The sequence below is a fragment of the Sus scrofa genome, chromosome 1, assembly GCF_000003025.6.
Source record: "Sus scrofa isolate TJ Tabasco breed Duroc chromosome 1, Sscrofa11.1, whole genome shotgun sequence".
Classification (NCBI taxonomy): domain Eukaryota; kingdom Metazoa; phylum Chordata; class Mammalia; order Artiodactyla; family Suidae; genus Sus; species Sus scrofa.
Genome location: NC_010443.5, coordinates 169,966,061 through 169,991,298, shown reverse-complemented (window position 1 = coordinate 169,991,298; position 25,238 = coordinate 169,966,061). Strand labels below are relative to the sequence as shown.

General features: G+C 37.7%; 1 long non-coding RNA gene across 3 annotated transcripts in view; it reads right to left on the bottom strand.

Annotated features, from left to right (window-relative positions):
• Positions 1–25,238, bottom strand: part of LOC102162695 — a 706,046-nt gene that overhangs the window by 630,547 nt on the left and 50,261 nt on the right. For 2 of the 3 annotated variants that reach the window (XR_002338915.1, XR_002338918.1), the window contains exons 2-3: positions 3,889–4,027; positions 846–982 (exon numbers count right to left, since the gene is read on the bottom strand). This is a non-coding gene — a long non-coding RNA (uncharacterized LOC102162695). The remainder of the gene's footprint in view (positions 1–845; positions 983–3,888; positions 4,028–25,238) is intronic. The other variant, XR_002338916.1, reaches the window with a different exon arrangement.

The window sequence follows — 25,238 nt, the reverse complement described above, 5'->3', positions numbered from 1 at the left end:
CTACACTAATTTCAATCATGGTTGTCTCAAAAAAAGATAATAAGTCTGAACCTGGGCAGTAAGAAAGTAGAGCACAAGATCGATTTCAGAGATATTTATGACACAAGAGTTGATCACTGAGGAAGATGAGGCAGAAAGGGAGATCATGGATGACCTTCAGGTTTCTCTAAAAGGAAGAGAATAAGTTGGCTTAAGAAAAGAAAGGCAAAAAAGTGAGAGACCTACTAAAGAAAAAATAGACTCTCTTGTCTTATCCCTAAAAAAAAATTTTTTTTCTTTTCCTTAAATCATTGAAACAATTTCTACATAGGCACCTTAAAAGCAGAAATACCTAGAATGCTAATGTCTAGTCAGATATGATTTTATTAAGCTTTTATTTATTTTTAAATGAGCACATTGAGATGAAACTACCTAGTCTCCCACCTCTAGGCTTACATGTGCCTAAATGAATCATACAGGCTTTACTTTTCTTGAACAACTGGAAGATACTTCAATTTTTAAATGTGAAGAAAAAATCAAATTTGACAATATTTTCTTTTCTCAAGTTGCAATTGACTACATGATTAATTTTTAAAATGATGATAGACAAGTCAATCACATTATCCTTATGGTAATCATTTTTCCCAGGTCTTAAAACACAACTACATCCTGACTAGATGTTCACAATCTCCAAAAAGAGGGTACCCTCTTTAGGATCCACCTCCCTTGGAAATAACTTTATGCTAAAGGCCTTTTGGGCAAAGTGAAGAGAAGAGCAAATGCAACTATTCAAACTACAGCCAAGTAATCCACTTCCATGTAATTGAGCCAAGAGGATTTTCCTATTGAAGTATCAAGATAATTACCAATTCTCAGCTTTAATTGTCCCAGGGAAAAACTAGTCTGAAAAACCAGGCTCTTCAAAATGCAGAAAGTAGTTTCCTGAACATTTTGTAACTTGAAAAAAAGAACTTTGCAATCCAGGTAGCACTTTCGGCAAACCCTACAACAGAGGAGTACAAGAAAGTTAAAAGAAATAAGTACAATGGCAAATAATGAGAGCAATGTGCCCTCCGTGTGGTTTCTGGTCAGAGATGAAGCTGAAATAAAACAGAATGTGCCGCATAATTTATTGAATTGGGGACAGACAATAACATAGACAAGTTTTATTATGCAGGCACAAGTTAAGAGAAATCATGTTATAGTAACATTGCAGGCACCGAACCCAAAATTAATCAGAGATGTTGGAGAAAACTTTGCAGGCAAGCAAAAACACTTTGAAATCTCCCGTCTTTCTTCACTACTTGGAATATTTTAAGGCAAAAAGGTGTAAATTCCCAGATTTAGAGGTACTTTTTTGATCTAGCTTAGTGAAAGGGGACATTGCTTTTATTTAAGTCTAGTTTAATGACATCTTTGCTTTTCCTCCATATCCCTTTTCAGTTTAGCCTGTTGTAGCCCTGAAGAGGACACAGATTCTCCTCGGGTTGTATAATGCTAGAGAGCCTATGATCCTCAGCACTTTTTTTTCTCACTGCCTGGCATCCAGGCATCCTTCTCAACAATTACTGCATTTGACTATTTCTCTTTCATAGGGTACAGCCTTGGTGCAACTGCAACCCAGATGCCCTAGCCTCAACCCTTGATGACAGTCAAAGAGGTCCCTGAAGAGTCCCTCTGAGAGTTCAGATCCTTCCTCTACTCCCAAGGCCTTGAGAGTAGGACCTATCAGATTCCCTAAGAGTTTAAATCCACAATCCATTTACTTTAGTGATAGCACCATGTTTCTGAGCCTGATTTTCTATATTTTCCATCAATTTCATGCACTCCCTGAGGTACTTCCACCAAAACAAAAAACAAAAAACCTTCTTCCTAAGTTGACTAGAATTGGTTTCTTCTACTTGCAACTCAAAAACAGTGACACCTCCATGTCATTGTAAATACTGTGTCAACTTTTAGAATCAACCTGAACCCAACCCATAACAAAATTTCGCTTATAGAAGAGACTTTTCATACATAGCAAGTGGTACTGTAGTACATTATTACCACACTTCCAAAGATCTCTGTAAAATGGGGCTTTTTAACAGCAAAAGATTCAAGCAAATAGAAGAGGGTCAGAAAATCCAATAACGCTGGGTGTTCCCAATTAGATGGAGCTGTTGCTTATCTTCCCAGTTAAATTACACTTCACTAGTCTCTCATCATCAGATAAACATGAATTATCCCTTAGCTTCCAAGGCAGAGTTCCTACATTTAATTTCTCTTAGCCTTTTCCTGGCAACTTTTACTTGTCTCCCCTGAGCATCTCAGGGGACGATTTCATAGGTGGAGCACAGCATCCCTGAAAGGTCCAGTTGTTTCATTAACTAGAGAGTAAATACACCCTATTTCAATTAACTCACATTGCTTATGGAATTTTATCTAATAATTCACCCAGAGCAGGTGCACTGTGTTTTCATTACACAATATTTTCATCATTGTGCAGCTGCTCCAGCCTGAAGCCAGGTTTATTCTCCCACCATCAGGCCTCACTACGTCTCACTCCAGGTGGAAGTTATAAATTGGCAGAAAAAAAAAGAGTAGAATTGTTAATATTCTTCTTTCACATTAATAGATATCGACATTAAATTTTAAAAGAATAAGAAATAGAAGCAAAAGGAATTAAGCAAACAAAATTAAGCACTTGAAAAACTAAAATTAATGTAACATTTAAAAAATGAAGTAGAGATAAAGTAAATAAATTATATATTTATCTTTTTATTTGCTAAAAAGTTAAAAGTTGGTTAGTTTTCTAATTCTGCATGAAAAATTATTTTAAGTTTATCAAGCTTAAAACAATTCAAATTTATTATCTCATACTTTTTCATGGATAAATGTCTGAGTTAGCTGATCCTCTGCTCAGGATCCCCCCCCTCTCCCCCCGGGGCTGAAATCAAAGTGTCAGCCAGGCCTGCAATCATATCTGAGGCTTGTAGTTTTCTTCCAAGCTTTAATTGTTGGCAGAATTCATCACTTTGCAGTTGAATGATTGAAGTTCCTGATTTCTTGCTGCTGTCAGCAAAGGATCACTCTCCATTCCTAGAATTTCCTCAGGTCCTAGCCATATGGCTCCCTTTTCTCAGCTTTCTTCTTCAAGGCTAGTAAGAGAATTCTTTCTGGAAAGGCCCAGTCCCCCTGTAAAGAGCTCATCTGAATAGGTCAGGTCCACCCAAGACAATCTCCACTGCATTTACTAAGAGTCAACTAGTTAATAACCTAGTGATTAGAGTTATAGCGCATAATATTTACAGATTTTTTTTTTTTTTGTCTTTTGTTGTTGTTGTTGTTGCTATTTCTTGGGCCGCTCCTGCGGCATATGGAGGTTCCCAGGCTAGGGGTTGAATCGGAGCTATAGCCACCGGCCTACGCCAGAGGCACAGCAACGCAGGATCCGAGCCGCGTCTGCAACCTACACCACAGCTCACGGCAACGCCGGATCGTTAACCTACTGAGCAAGGGCAGGGACCGAACCCGCAACCTCATGGTTCCTAGTCGGATTCGTCAACCACTGCGCCACGACGGGAACTCCAATATTTACAGATTTTAACAGCCCTCAAAGGGAGAAGATTATATAGGGCACGCCACAAGGTGAGAATCTTAGACTTGTGCATAGCACACAGTCATGATCAAAGAAGGTAAATCAAAATTCAGAGGAACAAGCATATTACTCAAACTTAAATTTAGACTTTTAACAACTAAAATATACAGTTAAACATATGTTGGTTTTGAGGAATGGACGGGCAGGGAGAGTGTTACTTTTTATCATATGCTTTTATGTATTATAGCAGTGTTGTTATCTTATATCATACAAGAAATAATGTTATGTAGGAAAATTAGAAACCATAGACAGGGGTAGAGGAAAAATCTCACCTTCACAAGCTTATTTTCCTATTCTCTTAGGTGTTCAAGTTACTTTGGATTGATTCTTCTCCTCTTGCTCTACCTACTCTCCCTGGATGATTGCACCAATTCCTGTGATTTCAACTATCTTCTATATTTGATGATTCTCCTAAAAAAAAGGACACAATGAACTTCTTTGCAGAACAGATACTGACTCACAGACTTTGAAAAACTTATGGTTTCCAAATGGGACAGGTTGGGGGGATGGAGGGATACACTGAGGGTTTGGGATGGAAACGCTGTAAAATTTGGTTGTGACGATTGCTGTACACCTATAAATGTAATAAAATTTATTAATTAAAAAAATAAACACATATGTTTGATAATTCTCAAATACATTTTTACAGCCTGACCTCTCTTCTGAGTTCTACACACGTTTTTAATTCTTCCTATGTAACTCCAACTACTTAACTAACCAGCATCTCATTTTAATGTATCATACCATTATGACATAATATCATACCATATCTTTCCTTATACCTTCTCCTTATATTTGCTATATTAGTTGATAGCATAGTGAATAGTTATTCACTCAGCCTCTCAAATTATAATATTTTTTGGGTTTTTTTCTTTTTCTAGGGCCACTTCCCTTGACATATGGAAGTTCCCAGGCTGGGGGTCTAACTGGAGCTGTATCTGCTGGCCTACACCACAGCTCAGGGCAACGCCAGATCCTTAACCCACTGAGTAAGTCCAGGGGTCGAACCCGCAACCTTATGGTTCCTAGTTGAATTCGTTAACCACTGTGCCACAACAGGAACTCCCTCAAACTATAAATTTTGGAGTCCTCTATCACACCAGCCTTTCATACCTGGTTCACCAAGATGTCTTGAATATAATCAGACTAATTCCACATCTGATACTATCTCACCATCACACTGCCATGCCATGGCCAAGGTGCATTTATTTTAACAGATTTCCTTCCACCAATCTTCCACCTACCAATTTATTCTCCAGACTCCTAAGGGTCATATTCCTAAAAACCAAATTTGATTATGCCACTCCCTGGCTGAACACTCCCTTCTCCCCAGGTTCCTTAGGGATAAGCTCAACCATAATCTCATCCTCATCTCCATTTGCTCCTCATCCCTCCTCTGTTCCTCCTTCTCATCTCTCCCCCATGCAAACACAGTCTATCTTCTGGCCATACTGAATTTCCCACCATTTGATAAATATGCCATGTTCATTTATATTTACTGAATTTTACAAGTGTGGTCCATTCTGCCTAAAATGTTTTAGTCCTATCTCTGTCCACTTGTCTCCTCGATTCTTCTCCATCTCCTCACACACTCTTCCTTCCTATGGCAAACCTTTCTCCATTTTATGAATACATCTACCCTTTGACAAACCTGTGTCTTTTAACACATTTTTCTCTTTATATAGAATGGATTCATCAAACTCCTACTCATTTTTGAAAACCCAGTTCAAATGTTGCCTCCTCTAGCAGATTCTTCCTCATTTCCTCATGGAGTTCATTTCTTTACCCTGCAACATGTAGTTGTTAATATGATAGAGGCATTTTTCATTATCATATAACTTATCTTCCCCACTCAAGGACATTTCCAGGAGAGAGAATCTCTATTATTTGTATCTATATCATTAGTACCAAACACAATTCCTGACACATAATATATGTTAAATAAGTTCTATAAAACTAGCAATGAAATCCTACTGTGTAGGACTGGGAACTATGTCTAGTCACTTATGAAGGAGCATGATTATGTGAGAAAAAAGAATGTATACATGCATGTGTAACTGGGTCACCACGTTGCATAGTAGGAAAAAAAATAATGTATTAGGGAAATTTTAAAAATTGCACAAAAAAATTAACTTGAACATGTATGTCCACTTAATTTATGAGAAAGGCACAATTATAATGCACATCTATAAGGAAAATTGAATCTTATACTTACCTCAAACCATATGTAAAAATTTATTCCAGATGGATTATTCGATTAAATGTAATTTTAAAATAAAGCTTCTAGAAGATAAACTTGGAAGACAACTTTATGACTTATGAACTTGGAGCAGGCAAAGAAATCTTAAGCAGGCTATATAATGTGCTAATTATGAAAGAAAAGATTGATAAATTACATCATATTGAAATTAATAACTTCTGGTCATCAAAAGACACAACTAAAAAAAATGAAAAGGTGGAGTTCCTGCTCCTAGCACAGTGGTTAAATGATCCAACATTGCCACAACTATGGCTCAGATATGATCCCTGGCCCAGGAACTCCATATGCCGCAGGGTGGCCATAAAAGAAAAAGAAAAACTGAAAAGGCAAGTCACAGAATGGATAAGATAGTGGTTCCCATCATGGCTCAGTGGTTAACAAACCCGCCTAGTATCCATGAGGATGTGGGTTTGATTCCTGGCCTTGCTGAGTGAGTTAAGGATCTGATGTTGCCATGAGATGTGGTGTAGGTCACAGACGTGCCTCGGATCCCATGTTGCTGTGGCTGTAGTGTAGGGTGGCAGCTACAGTTCTGATTCGACCCCTAGCCTGGGAACTTCCATATGCCTCAGGTGCAGCCCTAAAAAGACAAAAAAAAAAAAAAAAAATAGAAAAGATATTGGCAATGCATCCACTCAACAAAGAATCTGCACCAACTACAAATAAATTTTCCTAAAAATAAAAGACAACTCGGAGTTCCCATTGTGGAGCAGCAGAAATGAATCTGACTAGTAACGATGAGGTTGTGGGTTTGATCCCTGGCCTCGCTCAGTGGGTTAAGGATCCGGCATTGCTGTGAGCTGTGGTGTAGGTTGAAGACTCAGCTCAGAGCCCACATGGCTATGGCTGTGGCATAGGCCAGCAGCTACAGCTCTAATTCGACCCCTAGCCTAGGAATCTCCATATGCCATGGGCACAGCCCTAAAAAGCAAAAGAAAACCAAAAACAACAACAAAAACAACTCAATAGAAAAAAACTATGAACTTACAAAAGAATACATAGAAATAACCTACAAGGATATAAAAATGTATTCAATTTCATTAGCAGTCAGAGAAATGCAAATCAAATGCACAAATGAGATATCAAAACCTACTCATCAGATTGGCTAAAATTAAAAAGAGTGACAATATCAAATTCTGATGAGATGATGAAAACAGGAATGCTCATGCACTACTGGCAACAACTTAAAATGGTACAATCTCTATATAACTATTTGACAGTCTTTACTAAAATCATATACACTGTACTCCTTGAGATGGCATTTCCACTTCTAGGTATATACCCATAGATATCCTTATATATGTGTACCAAAGAGAATTAACAAGAATGTTCATAGAACCACTATTTGTAATAGCCCCAAAATGGAAATACGAATGTCATTCACCAAGAGGTAAATTGTAATATACTTATAAAATAAAAATTGCACACTAACAAAAATGAAAGAACGGAGTTCCTGTTGTGGTGCAGTGGAAATGAATCCGACTAGGAACCATGGAGTTGCGGGTTCGATCCCTGGCCTTTCTCAGTGGGTTGAGGATCCAGGATTGTGGTGGTCTGTGGTGTAGGTCACAGATGCAGTTTGGACCGAGCATTGCTGTGGCTGTGGTGTAGGCTGGCAGCTATATCTCTGATTAGACCCCTAGCCTAGGAACCTCCATATGCCATAGGTGTGGCCCTAAAAAGACAAAAAAGGACCAAAAAAAAATGAAAGAACTACTGGTACATGCAAAAAAACATTGATACATTGATAAAATGTTAAACATCATAAGTTAGACACAGAAGAGAACATACTACATGATTCTATTTACATAAGCGTCAAGAAATAGGTAAAACTCTGTGGCAACCAAAGTCAGAGTTGGGTGTAATGTTTGGGAGTGGGCACAAGGCTGACCTCTTGGGGTGCTAGTAACATTGTATTTCTATCTAGGTGCTGTTAACATGGGTTTGCTCATTTTGTGAAAAATCATCAAGTTGCACCTTTTTGATATTTGCAGTTTCCTGTATGTATGTTATGCATTAATAAAAAGTTTACTTAAAAATTAACTTGTACTGCTCTTACATTCCACAGTATTAATGATCTGCTGGTAGGATTGCAACTTCTACAATTAATAAGAAAGTGAATGGCATGTTACCATGTTACTATTTCCTAGAATCGGTTTTTGAACTGAAATCATTATCCCAGCATGTTATATCATTTGAAAGCTTTATAAGAATCTGCTACACTTGAATGTCTCTTAACCTGTTAATTTTTCAAAAGAAAAATTTTGAAGAGTATGATTTCACAATGTATTAATTGGCTGACATTCAATAAAGCACAGCTTCAAAGGGTTAAACTAAGTCATTCTGCCCATTACTAAAAGGTTCCACCAGGAAGATTTCACAAATGAAAATTCTGATTGCTATAGTCAAAAATCAAGCTACAACTCACCTTCCTTTAGAAAGCTGTGTTAGTTTACTATGGTATGCTTTTAATGCTCCCCCAAACATACCAGCTCCTAACCTCAGGAACCTGTAAACTGTACCTTATAAGAAAAAAAGGTCTTCACAGATGTGATAAAACTAAGGACCTAGAGATGGAGAGAACAGCCTCAATTATCCAGGTGGGACTGAATGTAATTACATGTATCCTTGTAAGAAGGAGACTTAACTACACATAGGAGAAAAAGTGATATAAAGACAGAGCAGAGAGAGATTTAAAGATGCTGGCCTTAAAGAGTAGAGTGATGAGGCCAGAAGCCAAGGAATGCTGACAACCATCAGAAGCTGAAAAGCAAGGAATGGATCCTCCCTAGAGCCTCCAGAGGGAATGTCACCCTGCCAATGCCTTGATTTCGGCCCAGTGATAAAGATTCTGTACCTCTTGCCTCCATAATTGTAAGAGAATAATTTCTGATGTTTCAAGTTACCAAATTTGTGGTAATTTGTTATAGAAGTTATAGGAAAATAATGTAGGTACTAAATACCAACCCCATCTCCATTTAATATCAGAGCCTGTCAAGTGCTGAAAATTGTGTAATATCTCTAGAAATAATACCTCTTTTTCAGACTTGTGTAGTAAGTGCATTTTCCCAATCAATACTATGGATTGTAGCATTTTATAGAACACAGAAGTATTCACAGCAAGTGACAAGATAAGACAAGTACTAGAAAATAATTTATATGATGCATCACAAGGATCTTAAAAAATGCAAGTTTGTTGTGATACTTCTACTCTCAAGTTATCTTTTGTCTGCTAAGGGCTGGGCTTTAATATTTGCTGGTACTTAAAGTTTCAAGTGGTGTTAAATGTGGAATATAAGCCTTTTAACTCAAAAACTCAAAGTGTATAAAAAGTATTTAATTCATTAAGAATTTTATAAAAGGCAAATATATAGGAATATATTGAGATTTTAGAAAGTTATCAAATAAAACCTAAGTGCCTTATGGTAATTCATTAATCCACTCATCCTCAGTATATGCTTGGGCTAATTTTAGCAAACTGTATTCTCAATGAAAATGTCCCAATTCACTCAGAAGATTAATATTTTATCCAATGCATACTTATCAGGTACTAATGTACAAAGCAATGTGCTAGTTGCTGGGAGGCAGAGAGGAGTGAGCAAAAACAAACTTTTCAGTGCTGACTTCTGCTGCATAGGACCTACGAGCAATAAAATATGGATAAAATGAACATAGATAATTACATTACAATATTGTTTCCCTAAGTGTTATAGGAGAGTCATAGGTAAAAGGGTTTAGAGTTCAGAAAAGGGAGGAATTTCTTCACAGCTAGGGTGAAAAGAAGGTGAAGGCAATAGAGATGGTTCATGGAGAAGGTGGGCCTTGAATGGTCTAATATGCCATGATGAACAGTCCCAATGCTGAGAAGAGCATAAACTCATATATAAAGTATCATGTGCACAAGTCATTGCACAGAGATGACTTTGGCTGAGGTTTACAATATGGGACCTAATTTTTCAAGGAAAAAAAAAAACATTGATTGGAAACAAACAGTAAAAGTCTTATTCAGGCTAAAGAGGTTGGACTTTGTTTATAAGCCATGAAAACCAACAAGAAATTCTAAAGCAAAGGAATGATACGATGAGAAAGTAATTGAACAAGGTATAATAGGAGAAGGGAACTAGGGAGAGAAGATGGGTGAAAGTGAATCAGATTCTAGCTCTGCCTCTTAATCTGGGGTAAATTACTTGTCTTCTAGACCTCAGACTTCTGTAAATGGAGTTAACTGAAATAATGATCTCATAATACTGCTGCAAGGGTCAAAATATAAGGAACATAACAATACTGTAGAAACTTTAAAACAGGATAAGTAAAAGCTATAAAATACAAAGTATGCACTTAGATTTATAATCCAGGTCAGAGTTAATGAGGGCCTGAAGTATCAGTTGAGAATCTTAATCAAAGAATAGACATCAGAGATACTTCAGTAGTAGATGTGACAGATTCAGCAATTGATACAATAGGGATGGAGACACGGGGACAAAAACCAAGAGATCTTAAACACAGATAACAAGAATGGAAGCATAAAAAGAAGAGTAGGTTTGTTGTTGCTGTTTTTAAGAGTAAATTTATGGATCTCCACTTAACAAATAGTCACCAGGCTGCAGTACCATTCTAAGTTCTGGGACTGCTGCAGAGAATAAAGTAGACAAAGAGCTGCCTCATGCAGCTTGCATTCTATGGAGGGACACAGGTTATTAAACACATGGTATGTCAGTATATTAATCATGCTTTTATTATCCATATTTTATGATATTTTGATTTTTTTTTTTGTCTTTTCTAGGGCCACACCCACAACATATGGAGGTTCCCAGGCTAGGAGTCTAGTCGGAGCTGTAGCTGCCGGCCTACACCACAGCCACAGCAATGCCAGGATCCGAGCCACATCTGCGACCTACACCACAGCTCATGGCAACACCGAATCCTTAACCCACTGAGTAAGGCCAGGGATCAAACCCACAACCTCATCATTCCTAGTAGGATTTGTTAGCCACTGAGCCACAATGGGAACTCCTATTTTGACATCTTTTATGAGGCTCCTGCAGTCTGGCACACTATCTCCCAGGGCTAAATCACCCCAGGACCAGGTACCAGACAATTAGGAACCACCCCTACATGTCACTGCCTGCAGAAATTAAACTATCCAGTCCTAAACTTGCTCAGCTACTTAGCTTCCCTTTCTCATTCCTTCCCTTGAAAACCACAGTAAAGGTTCTGGACCATGCTTTCCCCTCATTTCTTCTGCATCCTGACCTATCCTCATGCATCCCCACATGGCCCTGCATGGCATGGCATGTCTCCTCTTCTTGGAAACTATAACAAACTATCTTTTCAACGGCAATTGTCTTTTATAATCTATTAAACAAAAGAATACCCTATCATGGCAGTTAACTGACATTTTACTTCATATAGTAAGATTAATTTTTGGAGTACTAAATGGCTTTTGTTCATGTCCTCCAACAAACAAAAATGGTATTATACTTGGAAATAATTCTGTTTCATCATATTTTCCACCATAGTTATTTTAATAATAATTGAAATGTATATGAATAATTGAACCCTTTACAATTTGCAATCATCTTCTTCCCCAAAGTATACGTTTCTCTAGTTTATACTGCCTTTCTAAAAAGAGGATTCATATAATATTTCATATTTTTAAGCATACAGTCAAGTTCAATAAATATTATCAGTATGTTATTAATATTTTATAATCAAAATAAACTTATTCATGTATATCCACACTTACAATTATTTCAAATTGTCACCTAAGATAAACAGTCCCATTATCCAAAAAGTTCATGTTGATATAAATATTGGTAATATCAGAAATTTTTTAAAAATTTAAACAAGTAACTATACACATTAAAGAGGTTTTACATGTTTCTATTTTTGTTACCTAAACTTAACTAAAATTACTTTCACTGGCATGTTTTCAAGAATCTTACTCATTGTTGCAGATTCCCTAAATAAAGTAAATACAACTATTAATTAGAAAAGATAGGCAGTGTGTAGATACAAAGTATTATAATTGAATAAGCCAAGATAAATGCCTTCAGAAAATATCTGTGATAATTTTAAGACTTGAAAGCTTATTTATTATCAATTGTTTAGAATGATTCATAGTTACTTGTTATAGGATACATTTGAATATGCAATGAAGAATCCACAATTATTTAAAGCCTCAAGTTGGCAAATCAATTACCCCACAATGAATAGCAAGTGATATCAATTGTAAATGTGCATCAAAAGGATCATGTACCATTTTAGTATAGACACTGAAAAAAAACCTCGAACAGCATTTTATTACCACGTAATGTAGCACAAGTTTGTAGCAACAATACAAGATCCAGAAAATAATATCTAAATATTCAACAAGTACATTTAGAATATAATTCTATGAACACTAATGCATTCAAACAACTGTTTCAATCGTACTAAACTAGCAGTACTCAAACTTTTTGATCTTAGGGTCTCTTTACTCTTAAAGATTATGGAAGACCCCAAAGGGCTTTTGTTTATGTGAGTTCTATCAATCAATTTTTAACATGTCAGAAATTAAAACTGTGACATATTTAAATATGTATTTACCTATTTAGTTAAAAATAAAAAACATAATAAACTCACCACATGTAACTATCAGAGTAACTATGCTATCATGTCCTGTAGCCTCTGGAGGTAAAAGCAAGAAAGAAAAGTTTAAGAATTATTATGGTAACAGCTTTGATCTTGAAGACTCTCTGAAGAAGGGAAATGCTTTGAGAACTGCTGCTTAAATCTTTTTATCAGTAGGAAAAGCTGAATTTGTCTACTAAGTCAACAAGAAAATGCAGTTTACAGAAAGAAGAACTAACAGTAACCAAGCCGGTTCTCAGAGTTTTAACAAACTAAGGAAAGGGCTATAACTTCGACCTTTACACAGAGTTCCAGTTCACAGCCTGAGCCAACAAGAGCATGGCATGGACACACTCACAGACAGGAGTAATGTTTGTGAAATATATACAGTCATCAGCAACTAGTTAACTGTGACAATGCTCTTAGTTTCAAAAATCAACTTGATGATTTCTATATGACTGATGAATTATTAGTGTTAATTACATATAAATACTGAAATTAATTTATAAAAGTGACCAACTGTGCTTCAGATTATCTTGTATTGTCTAAAACATCTTCTGTGTCCCAAAATTCCTAAGGATAAATAAATAAGTCCTTGAACTGGACCTGGCAAAATAGCCAGAGCTACATTTGTGCAATATAGCTCATGTGTGTATATAGCAAATGTTTATATTTATGTGCCATATATAAACATGCACATATATTCACAAGTTTCATAGTCTCCTTAATTCTTAAGCAAAATCAAAACATGAGCATTGTTCTACAACTCAATGAATTCCAAGACAAAATTACAAAGATTTTAGATAATCTTTTGATGTCTCGATCATTGACATTTTGTTTGTCACCATTAGTCTCTCCCCAAAAACACTAACGATACCCTAAATGATCCTGATTGATACAATCTGAGTGGGCTTCAAGCTGATTAAAAGGCAACAGAAAGATACCTGAATTAACAAATACAAAAAGCTAGAAAGTAAGCATCTCAAGAGCAAAGGCCTTTGTTAAATGATGATTCCTAGGCACTAGGAGAAAGCTTAACACTTAACAGGCACGTAATAGATAGTTGTAGAATGAATGAATGTATGAATAAAGATAAGTAACTTAGTGACATACACAAGCAAAATTTACCAACGTGAGAGTTTTTTCCCACATTTTTTAACTGAGAGAATAGTGCTCAGGGTTAACAGCTTGGAAAGCTAGGTGTTATGTGGGTCAAATATAGTAAACTGTTTCCTTTAAATACAAGCCAACTTCTTTTTTTTTTTTTTTTTTTTTTTTTTTTTGTCTTTTTGCTATTTCTTGGGCCACTCCCGCAGCATATGGAGGTTCCCAGGCTAGGGGTCGAATTGGAGCTGTAGCCACTGGCCTACGTACGCCAGAGCCACAGCAACGCGGGATCTGAGCCGCGTCTGCAACCTACACCACAGCTCACGGCAACGCTGGATCGTTAACCCACTGAGCAAGGGCAGGGACCGAACCTGCAGCCTCATGGTTCCTAGTCGGATTCGTTAACCACTACGCCACGACGGGAACTCCAAAGCCAACTTCTTAAATCTATATTGGTATTACTCTCAAACACAGAAAGTTACTAAAGTTTTTCCTCTCTTCTCTGGGAGAATGTAAAATTATTTATTTATATATAATATAATTGACAAATAAAATGTTTCTCCTACTTTTCAACAGCTCTAATAATCATGAATTGGCCTAAAAGATATTTTTAGGTTAATTATATACTCTCATTATAGTTTAAATCAAAGCAGAATAGTATTTACTATTTACAAGAGTTTATTAAAGGCAATATTTAAAGAATAAATTCCCTGAACACTTAACAACCCAAGATTTTATTCTCAACCTAGTTTTAATCAGTGTATTTCTACTTTTCAATTCCTAGTAATTTTAAAATATCCTTTCTTCGTTCCATGTTCTCCCCCTTTTTCTTCTGGGTTACTAATGTGAGACACTGAGTCAATTCTGATTGGTCTATGAGAAAAGATAAACTTTTTAACAGGATACTAGGATAACTCCCAAAATTCAAAAAGAATTTAAAAACATATACCCAGAAACGGCAAGAGTAAGGCCAACTGGAAATCTCAAAGGAGTTTACAGACTCTAAGAGCAGTGCCATTTATCTGGCCCAGTTCCAAACCTTCTAGTCCCTTTGTGTCTCAATTCAAACTTTAAATTCTTTTTTTTTTTTTTTTTTTTTTGACTTTTTGCTATTTCTTTGGGCCGCTCCCGCGGCATATGGAGGTTCCCAGGCTAGGGGTCGAATTGGAGCTGTAGCCACTAGCCTACGCCAGAGCCACAGCAACGCGGGATCTGAGCCGCATCTGCAACCTACACCACAGCTCACGGCAACGCCGGATCGTTAACCCACTGAGCAAGGGCAGGGACCGAACCCGCAACCTCATGGTTCCTAGTCGGATTCGTTAACCACTGCGCCACGACGGGAACTCCTCAAACTTTAAATTCTTGAAAGAATTTTATTGACCAAGGTTGGATCGGGTAAATCCTCCTGGATAAAATGGTGATAAACAAGAAGTTAAGGTCACTGTATAGATGTGGTCATTGGGTACCCACTGCACATGTTGGAGATTATTCCAGGTAATGAGCAATTTTTCTGAGGTGGACATCGGACAGTGATCAGACAAGGTGTCTACCACAGGTATCATCATAGACTTAACCACCTTTGCTCATTTGTCATAAACTAATGCGACTTCCCTGACTTTTGTTAAACATTTTCATCATTAAGGATCATTCATGGGTTTCTTGGGTAAACATTCAGAAGATTTTATAAATGAGTAAAAGGAAATAACTAAAACCAATAGCTAAAAGTCAATCATGTCCATCTGAGACAATCAAAATATGGCATGTTTCTAGAATTAAGCTAAAAGTGAGATCAAAGTTTCAAAGAAAATAAATTATCTTTGGGGGAGTTCCCATCGTGGCTCAGTGGTTAATGAATCCGACTAGGAATTCATGAGGTTGCGGGTTCAATCCCTGGCCTCGCTCAGTGGGTTAAGGATCCGGCATTGCCATGAGCTGTGGTGCAGGTCGCAGATGAGGCCTGGATCCCACATTGCTGTGGCTCTGGCATAGGCCAGCAGCTACAGCTCCAATTCGACCCCTAGCCTGGGAACCTCCATGTGCCACAGGAGTGGCCTTAGAAAAGACTAAAGACCAAAAAAAAAAAAAAATTATCTTTGGTTGAAATAAACATAATTCAAAATGACAAGTTCCAACAAAAAAAAATGGTAATAAAAATTTAAAGCATTATTTATATCATTTCTAAATAAAGGAGGGTCAATATAATAATGGTTTAATAAAATAACATCCCCAAAATTGGAAGGATGAATTAGACCTTTTGAAATAGTTTAGCTAAAATATGCTTTGGGATCATATATTCCACTATATCTAAATCTGTTTTCACTAAAACAATTTTATGACCAGTGAACTAGCTTTTGAAGTACTTATATCTCACCAGAAAGTGGATACCCTATAGAAAGAACAAAATAAAGTCATTACTGGCTCTCTCACCACTACCACATCTATATACATTTAAATATTGGTATTAAAATCAACAATCCTTGCCCAAGTAAATTATGTTATCGTTAGACTAGATGGACTCTTGAGACCATACAATTTAGACTAAGAGTTATGGTCTGCTAATTTGGAGGTTTAAAGACAAACACAAAATTATGGATGTCGAATACAGAAATTAAGATGCTCTGGATCGCTAAGATGTGTGGTAAGAAAAAAAGGAAAAGAATAAGTGTGCGTGAATAATGGAAATTAACTAGGCTATACTCTGAAATAAGTAGAATGGAAAGACAGAAGTGCTTTGTAATTCATTATTTTACTCATTCCAACACTTTTTTTTGTTGGGTTTTTTTTGTTGTTGTTGTTGTTGTTTTTGCTTTTTAGGGCCGTACCCGCCCTTTATGGAAGTTCCCAGGCTAGGGGACCAATTAGAGCTGTAACCTCCAGAATACACCACAGCCACAGCAACAACAGATTCAAATGCGATTCTGTGATCCACACCACAGCTCACAACACCACCAGATCCTTGGATCCTTAACCCACTGAGTGAGGCCAGGGACTGAACCCACAACCTCATGGTTCCTAGTTGGATTCATTTCCGCTGCGCCACATCAGGAACTCTATTCCACACTTTTTTTTTTTTTTCCTTTGAGGGCCACACCCATGGCATACGGAAGTTCCCAGGCCATGAGTCAAATTGGAGCTGCAGCTGCAAGCCTACACCACAGCCACAGCAATGCCAGATCTGAGTGTCCATGACCTACACCACAGCTCATGGCAACACCAGATCCTTAGGCCACAGAGAGGGGCCAGGGATTGAACTCACATCCTCAGGGATACTAGTCAGGTCCATTACTTCTGAGCCACAACAGAAACTCCTTCCTATGCTTTTTTGATAGCTAGATGATGGGATGGATGGACAGATGGACAGATGGATAGATAAACAGACAGAGAGACACACAGACAAAGGACGTCCTTGACAATGAAGAACTGATTTGATTTCACAGCTAAAACCAGAACCACCAATACAGGTTCAATCCCAGGAAGGCGTAACGGTTCCAAACCTCCCCCCTCACAAGTTTTTGTATGTAATAACTTATTTTTCTTTAACTTTATGGGTTTGTAAATGATCAAAGAAGAAAATATTTTACTGAGATCAAATCGAAGATTTTTAAAATATTTGTTTTATGGTCATACCCTCGGCATATGGAAGTTCCCAGGCCAGAGACTGAATCCGAGTCTCCACTGCCACCAAAGCCACTGCAATAGGATACTTAACCCACTGCACCAGGGCAGGAAGTCCTAAATTGAAGATTTTTATCTGAACTAAGAGATTTTCCACTTAACCACTTCAAACCAAATTTTTATGATTGGCATTTATATCCTATCATTCAAAAGTAAATTTAGAACAACACAACCTAGTTTGATTTGGAGCTGAGAAATGTCGATTATATCACCTAAACATGTGAGTCCAGACCAAAGAGAAACATTTTAATTTAAAACCTAGTCCCCTGTACTAAGTAAGTACATAGGCCAGTGTGGTTCTGATGGTTTCATTAGTTGCAGTAAAATTGAGAAAAATAAAGGCAATAGAGGAAGTTTTTCATAAAACTATACTTATTTCTATCTATACTTGTTATAATTAATTTTGGGGAAAATGTTGTACATTCATAATGATACCATATAATAAGTGCATACTGCATACAATTAAGATATAATCCTAAATTATCCATGAGTTAAAAAATAAGTAAGACCACTATATCAGTTGGGATATACTCAGAAGGCAGAGACACATCAGTTATTTGAACAGAGAGAATATAAAATAAAAAACTGATTAACTAGAAGATTAAATATCCTGCGAAATTTTATTGTGATGATAATTATACAACTACAGATGTGATAAATTCATTGAGTAATAAAAAAATTAAATAAATAAATAAATAAATAAAATAAACCAGAGATAGCAACTGCAGGAAGTAGCTATTTCCACCCATAGGGTTGGGGGAACAAGGAAAGAGATTATTAAAACTTAAAACTAGAAAAGCAGAGGAGGGACCCTGTGGCTCACATTCCTAAGCCAGAATTTCAACACTATTCAGTAGCCCTGTATGCACCCCAAGTTAGATTGCTTTCCCAATTTTGGGTACTAGTTACAAAGCTTTAACCCTCTGTTCAAGCTGCATTTTCCATTCTATTCTGTTTCTCTACTCAGCTCTATTCTAGTCTGTTTTCATCCTTACTCTCAACCTGTGGCCTGACCTTCAACTTTACTAAGAGTATATATATATACATATATATATTTTTTTTTTCCCACTGTACAGCAAGGGGGTCAGGTTATCCTTACATGTATACATTACAATCACAATTCTTCCCCCACCCTTTCTTCTGTTGCAACATGAGTATCTAGACATAGTTCTCAATGCTATTCAGCAGGATCTCCTTGTAAATCTATTCTAAGTTGTGTCTGATAAGCCCAAGCTCCCGATCCCTCCCACTCCCTCCCCCTCCCATCAGGCAGCCACAAGTCTCTTCTCCAAGTCCATGATTTTCTTTTCTGAGGAGATGTTCATTTGTGCTGGCTATTAGATTCCAGTTATAAGTGATATCATATGGTACTTGTCTTTGTCTTTCTGGCTCATTTCACTCAGGATGAGATTCTCTAGTTCCATCCATGTTGCTGCAAATGGCATTATGTCATTCTTTTTTATGGCTGAGTAGTATTCCATTGTGTATATATTCCACATCTTCCAAATCCAATCATCTGTCGATGGACATTTAGGTTGTTTCCATGTCCTGGCTATTGTGAATAGTGCTGCAATGAACATGCGGGTGCACGTGTCTCTTTTAAGTAGAGTTTTGTCCGGATAGATGCCCAAGAGTGGGATTGTGGGGTCATATGGAAGTTCTATGTATAGATTTCTAAGATATCTCCAAACTGTTCTCCATAGTGGCTATACCAGTTTACATTCCCACCAGCAGTGCAGGAGGGTTCCCTTTTCTCCACACCGCCTCCAGCACTTGTATTTGTGGATTTATTAATGATGGCCATTCTGACTGGTGTGAGGTGGTATCTCATGGTCGTTTTGATTTGCATTTCTCTTATAATCAGCGATGTTGAGCATTTTTTCATGTGTTTGTTGGCCATCTGTATATCTTCTTTGGAGAAATGTCTATTCAGGTCTTTTGCCCATTTTTCCATTGATTGGTGGGTTTTTTTGCTGTTGGTTTGTATCAGTTGTTTATATATTCTAGAGATTAAGCCCTTGTCAGTTGCATCATTTGAAACTATTTTCTCCCATTCTGTAAGTTGTCTTTTTGTTTTCTTTTTGGTTTCCTTTGCTGTGCAAAAGCTTTTCAGTTTGATGAGGTCCCATGGGTTTATTTTTGCTCTAATTTCTATTGCTTTGGGAGACTGCCCTGAGAAAATATTCATAATGTTGATGTCAGAGTGTTTTGCCTATGTTTTCTTCTAGGAGTTGGATGGTGTCCTGTCGTATATTTAAGTCTTTCAGCCATTTGGAGTTTATTTTTGTGCATGGTGTGAGGGTGTGTTCTAGCTTCATTGCTTTGCATGCAGCTGTCCAGGTTTCCCAGCAATGCTTGCTGAATAGACTTTCCTGTTCCCATTTTATGTTCTTGCCTCCCTTGTCAAAGATTAATTGACCATAGGTGTCAGGGTTTATTTCCGGATTCTCTATTCTGTTCCATTGGTCTGTCTGTCTGTTTTGATACCAGTACCACACTGTTTTGAGGACTGTGGCTTTGTAGTATTTCTTGAAGTCTGGGAGAGTTATGCCTCCTGCTTGGTTTTTGTTTCTCAGGATTGCTTTGGCGATTCTGGGTCTTTTGTGGTTCCATATAAATGTTTGGATTGTTTGTTCTAGTTCTGTGAAAAATGTCATGGGTAATTTGATAGGGATTGCATTGAATCTGTAGATTGCTTTGGGTAGTATGGCCATTTTTACAATATTGATTTTCCCAATCCAGGAACATGGAATATCTTTCCATTTCTTTACATCTTCTTTGATTTCTTTGATTAAAGTTTTATAGTTCTCGGCATATAGGTCCTTTACCTCTTTGGTCAGGTGTATTCCGAGGTATTTGATTTTGTGAGGTGCAAGTTTAAAAGGTATCATATTTTTGTATTCCTTTTCTAATATTTCATTGCTGGTATACAGAAATGCAACTGACTTCTGAATGTTAATCTTATATCCTGCCACTTTGCTGAATTTATTAATCAGTTCAAGTAGTTTTGGGGTTGAGTCCTTAGGGTTTTCTAGGTATAGTATCATGTCATCTGCATACAGTGACAGTTTTATCTCTTCTCCTCCTATATGGATGCCTTTTATTTCTTTCATTTGTCTAATTGCTGTGGCTCTGACTTCCAAAACTATGTTGAAAAGCAGTGGTGAGAGTGGGCATCCCTGTCTTGTTCCAGATTTGAGTAGAAGGCTTTCAGTTTTTCCCCATTGAGTATTATATTTGCTGTGGGTTTATCATAAATGGCTTTGATTATATTCAGGAATGTTCCCTCTATACCCACTTTGGCGAGGGTCTTGATCATGAATGGATGTTGAACTTTGTCAAATGCTTTTTCTGCATCTATTGAGATGATCATATGATTTTTGACTTTTCTAAGAGTATAGATACCATAAAGCTAATTTCCCTCTCCTTTACCTCCAATTTTATCTACATGTGCTTATTTCTTGTCTCCAGTTTCTTTTTTTTTTTTTTTTTTTTTTTGTCTTTTGTCTTTTTGTTGTTGTTGTTGCTGCTATTTCTTGGGCCGCTCCCGCGGCATATGGAGGTTCCCAGGCTAGGGGTTGAATCGGAGCTGTAGCCACCGGCCTACGCCAGAGCCACAGCAACGCGGGATCCGAGCCGCGTCTGCAACCTACACCACAGCTCACGGCAACGCCGGATCATTAACCCACTGAGCAAGGGCAGGGACCGAACCCGCAACCTCATGGTTCCTAGTCGGATTCGTTAACCACTGCGCCACGACGGGAACTCCTGTCTCCAGTTTCAAAGGAAGATCACCTTGATTCTAATCCCTCTTTCTTACCTCACAACTTCATCTGTCTCTCTTCTATCTTCAATCCTTCACTCAACAAATATTTTAAAGCATCTATTAAGTGTCAGGAATTGTTCAAAGGACATGGGATACATAACTTGACAAAACAAAGATTCTTGCCATTAAGTGCATTTTAGCTTCTCTCCTGGTTCATTTGCCTTAGATTTTCTTTAAATGATCAAATTTACCTCATCTATCCACCTATACACCTTCCAAAAAAAAAAAGTTGGCTGTTGCTAACTCCCTCTCCTCTTCATCATTAAATTACTTTAAAAGATATGAAAGGATATCCTTTGGAGGGTAGGGAAGCAATAATTCAAAAATGAAGTATATGGCAAATAACTGCTGAGTAGAAAGAAATAATCACTCTGATGCCACCAAATAAAATGCCCATAAGCCACAGAGCTACACACTGGTCTCTCTTCTTTCTGGGTCTATCTGCTTCTCTGCACGCGGAGGGAGATCATCAAAGAAATCCCCTCCAGAAATGATGTGACCTCAGGAGATGTGATTCAACACACCCATGCTGTAGATACCAGGTAAAAACCAACTCAGCTCACTTTCTCTTTACTATCAAGTAGCTAAAGGCCTCAACAACGATTATAAGCTGTAAGTTTCCAGGACTCCAACTCAAATGCAGCTCAAATTCTAAAGGTACAATTTAGAAAGTACCAGATTAAAATACAGTAGGAAGTCAAGGAGATTACACCCATAATTCTCTAGGCAAATGGCAGGACTCTATAGATGAGTAATAAACGGGAAAACTTGAATATAGGGCCTATGCAAAACTACTACAAAATGTATCAAATAAACGTGATATAATCAAGACAAATGAAAAATACATTTGTTCAAAATACAATGATAATCAGAGTTGCCTTAGTGGCTTAGCAGTTAACAAACCCAACTGGGATCCAGCTGTGGTGTAGGTTGCAGATGCGGCTCAGATCCCAAGTTGCTGTGGTTGTGGCACAGGCCAGCAGCTGTAGCACTGATTCAACCTGTAACCTGCGAACTTCCATATGCCACGGGTGCAGCCCTAAAAAGCAAAAAATAAATAAATAAATTTTAAAAAACAATTATAATTGGAGAATCACAATTTTAAATAAGGATTTCTCATCTCTTAGTTTGGTCAAGATTAAAAAGCATAATGATCTTATGTAGGAAAGACCAGGAATAAAATATTGCACACAATACATTTTTGCTTGATTGACATTATATATTACTTGGGTCTCTTCAAAGAGACAGATAGAAAGAACAAAAAATAACTTGTTTAAGTAAAAACAGGGAAATTTATTCAAAGGATGAGGGTTGTCATACAGAGATAAATGGCAGCAGTGGAGCCAGAAATCAACTAGCAACTGGAAAGCTACCAGAAACACAAACATTATTAAGTATTCTCATGATTTCTCACTATCAGATCTAAATATGTATCAACCTGAATTTGAATTCAAACTCTGCATATGCATCAGAAAAAGATTAGAAATAGTACGTGTAGTATAATGATATTTCTGTTCAATGTTTACCTCTTTAAAGGTACATGGTTCACACAATGGGAGAAATGAATAAAAAATATTAATACTGGTGGACTGATAATAAAGCATGTTTTAGGCTTTCTTTTTTTTTTTTTGCTTCTCTGTTATTTTAGAATTTGGGAGAGTTCCCTCTATGGTGCAGTGAGTTAAGGATCCAGCATTGTCTCTGCAGTAGTGCAGGTTCAATCCCCAGCTTAGTGCAGAGGGTTTGAAGGATCCAGCCTTGCACAGATGCAGTGTAGGTCACAGCTGCACCTCGTATTTGATCCCTGGCATAGAAATTTCCAAACGCCACCAATGCAGCCAAGAATGACTTAATTCATTAATTTTTCAGTTCAGAATTGTAATGGCTGAGCAATTCTGTGCCTGAGGATGGAGCAGAAGACTCTGAATCATCATGGTAGTAGAAAACAGAGGAGACTGTCTTGCCAGATGATAGTTAGTGGTGGAAATAGGATAGTATAAGTGATTGGTACAGAGTTCCCAGTTCAGTTGCCAAGAATTGATACTGGGTCAATACCTGATTAGAGACAGCGGGGAATAAGAAACATGCAGATACTTCCTCTGTGCCCTGTAAGCTGCATGGGAGAATGGGAGAAGGAATGGTCTCCATTGAGAAAAAATTTTAATGGTAAAGTAAATATCAGTACAAACGAAAGCTTTATGGAAATTTTCTCTTGTCTTGATAGGAGTTTAGATAACCCTGGTTTTTGCATTAGTCAAGACTTATCTAAAGTATACTTAATAACTGAATACCACTATTACATAAATTTTACCTCAAAAACAAAAAAAGAACTGAAAGTAAAAACTACTCTCTAGTTAATTATATGCATGCTAAAATGTCTAGGAGTGAAATGTACTTTTGCCTGCAACTTAGTTTGAAATACAACAAAAAATTAGATTAATGAAAGGCAAATAAAACCAAATGTTAACAATCATAGACTCTAGGTGATAGATTCAACGATTCTTTCAAATGTCCTTTTGGGGGGGGGACCAAACCCATGGCACATGGAAGTTCCCAGGCTAGGAGTCGAATCAGAGCCTCGGCTGCTGGCCTACACCAGAGCCACAGCAACACCATATCCCAGCTGTGTCTGTGACCTACACCACAGCTCATAGCAATGCCAGACCCTTAACCCACTGAGCAAGGGCAGGGATTGAACCAGCAACCTCATGGTTCCCAGTCGAATTCGTTTCCACTGCACCACGACGGGAACTCCTCTTTCAAATATTCTTTATATTGAACATTTTCATAGGGGGTAGAATGGTTCCCTATAGCAGACCAATCACAATTTCCACCCTAATCCTGGGACCATACTGATTTGCATAAATAAAGAACTTCAAAAAAAAAAACCAAAAATAATAAAATTATGATAGATCATGAAAGAAACCGGGGTCTATTTTCTAGGCACATGGAAGATGGAGAGAGAAGCAGAGAACCCTATCGAGCTCACATCACTTAACATCACCCTGCGAAAGAAAAACCTGCAACCACCAGCTAAAAACCATGATCAGGGAGTTCCTGTCATGGCTCAGTGGCTAACGAACCCAACTTGCATCCATGAGGATGTGGGTTCGATCCCTGGCCTCACTCAGTGGGTTAAGGATCCAGTGTTGCTTTGAGCTGTGGTGTAGGTTGCAGACACATCTCAGATCCCATGTTGCTATGGCTCTGGCGTAGGCTGACGGCTACAGCTCCAATTCGACCCCTAGCCTGGGAACCTCCATATGCCACTGGTGCAGCCCTAAAAAGACAAAAAATAAAAATACAATCTATAATCATATATATCTCTTAAATATATGCAGGGACTGTTTTTTAAAGTATTTTCATTACACAGGAAACAAAAACTGTTTTGCTTTCTTTTTAAGGGTAATAAACTGCTACTACTGCCTTCAAGGAAGTGGGGGGATCACAAAGAGTAAAAGGCCCTCTACTGCAGAGCACCTTGGTGGGTTTGTCAGTGGAAGACCAAGGAAGAGGAAAGGAGAGAGGGTCAGGAGGAAGCCAGGAGAGGAGACAGGGGAAGTGGAAGGAGGAGAGGGAGAGAAGGGGAAGAATTTGAAGCTCCAGGATCAAGAAGGCAAAAAGAGGAGCCAACCAGATAAGGCTGAAACAAAAGAATTAGGTCAAACTCCATGATGGTGGGAGGCCAAAGAACATTCTGTGACCTGGGAAGCTGCCTGATTCATTTGCACTTGTCTGTACTGCTGCTGTGTAAAACTCTGCTGTTATCCTTTCCCCAAATCTTCACTAAAAGATCTTAAACTTACGAATATTTCATGTGAATGGGCTTTTAGTGTACATCAAGCAGGGAGCTCAGTTTTGTTTCTGGGTCAAGGTATTGTAGAAATCTTTAAAAGGGCTTCAGACTTCCACAGGCCTTGAATGAGAAGTGTCCAAGTCAATTTTATGCAGATCTCTGGAGTTCAGGGTGAGTGGAAAGAGGGTGTGAAGGGGTTCAGACATTGGTTTATTCAAGGAAAAACTGGTCTGCCAAGAAAAATTTTCAAACTCACTTTTTCTCATCCATTTTTAACCCAGAACACCCTCATTACCAGGTTTGGAAATTCAGGAAAATCACTTCCACTGTTTGGTCATCAGTC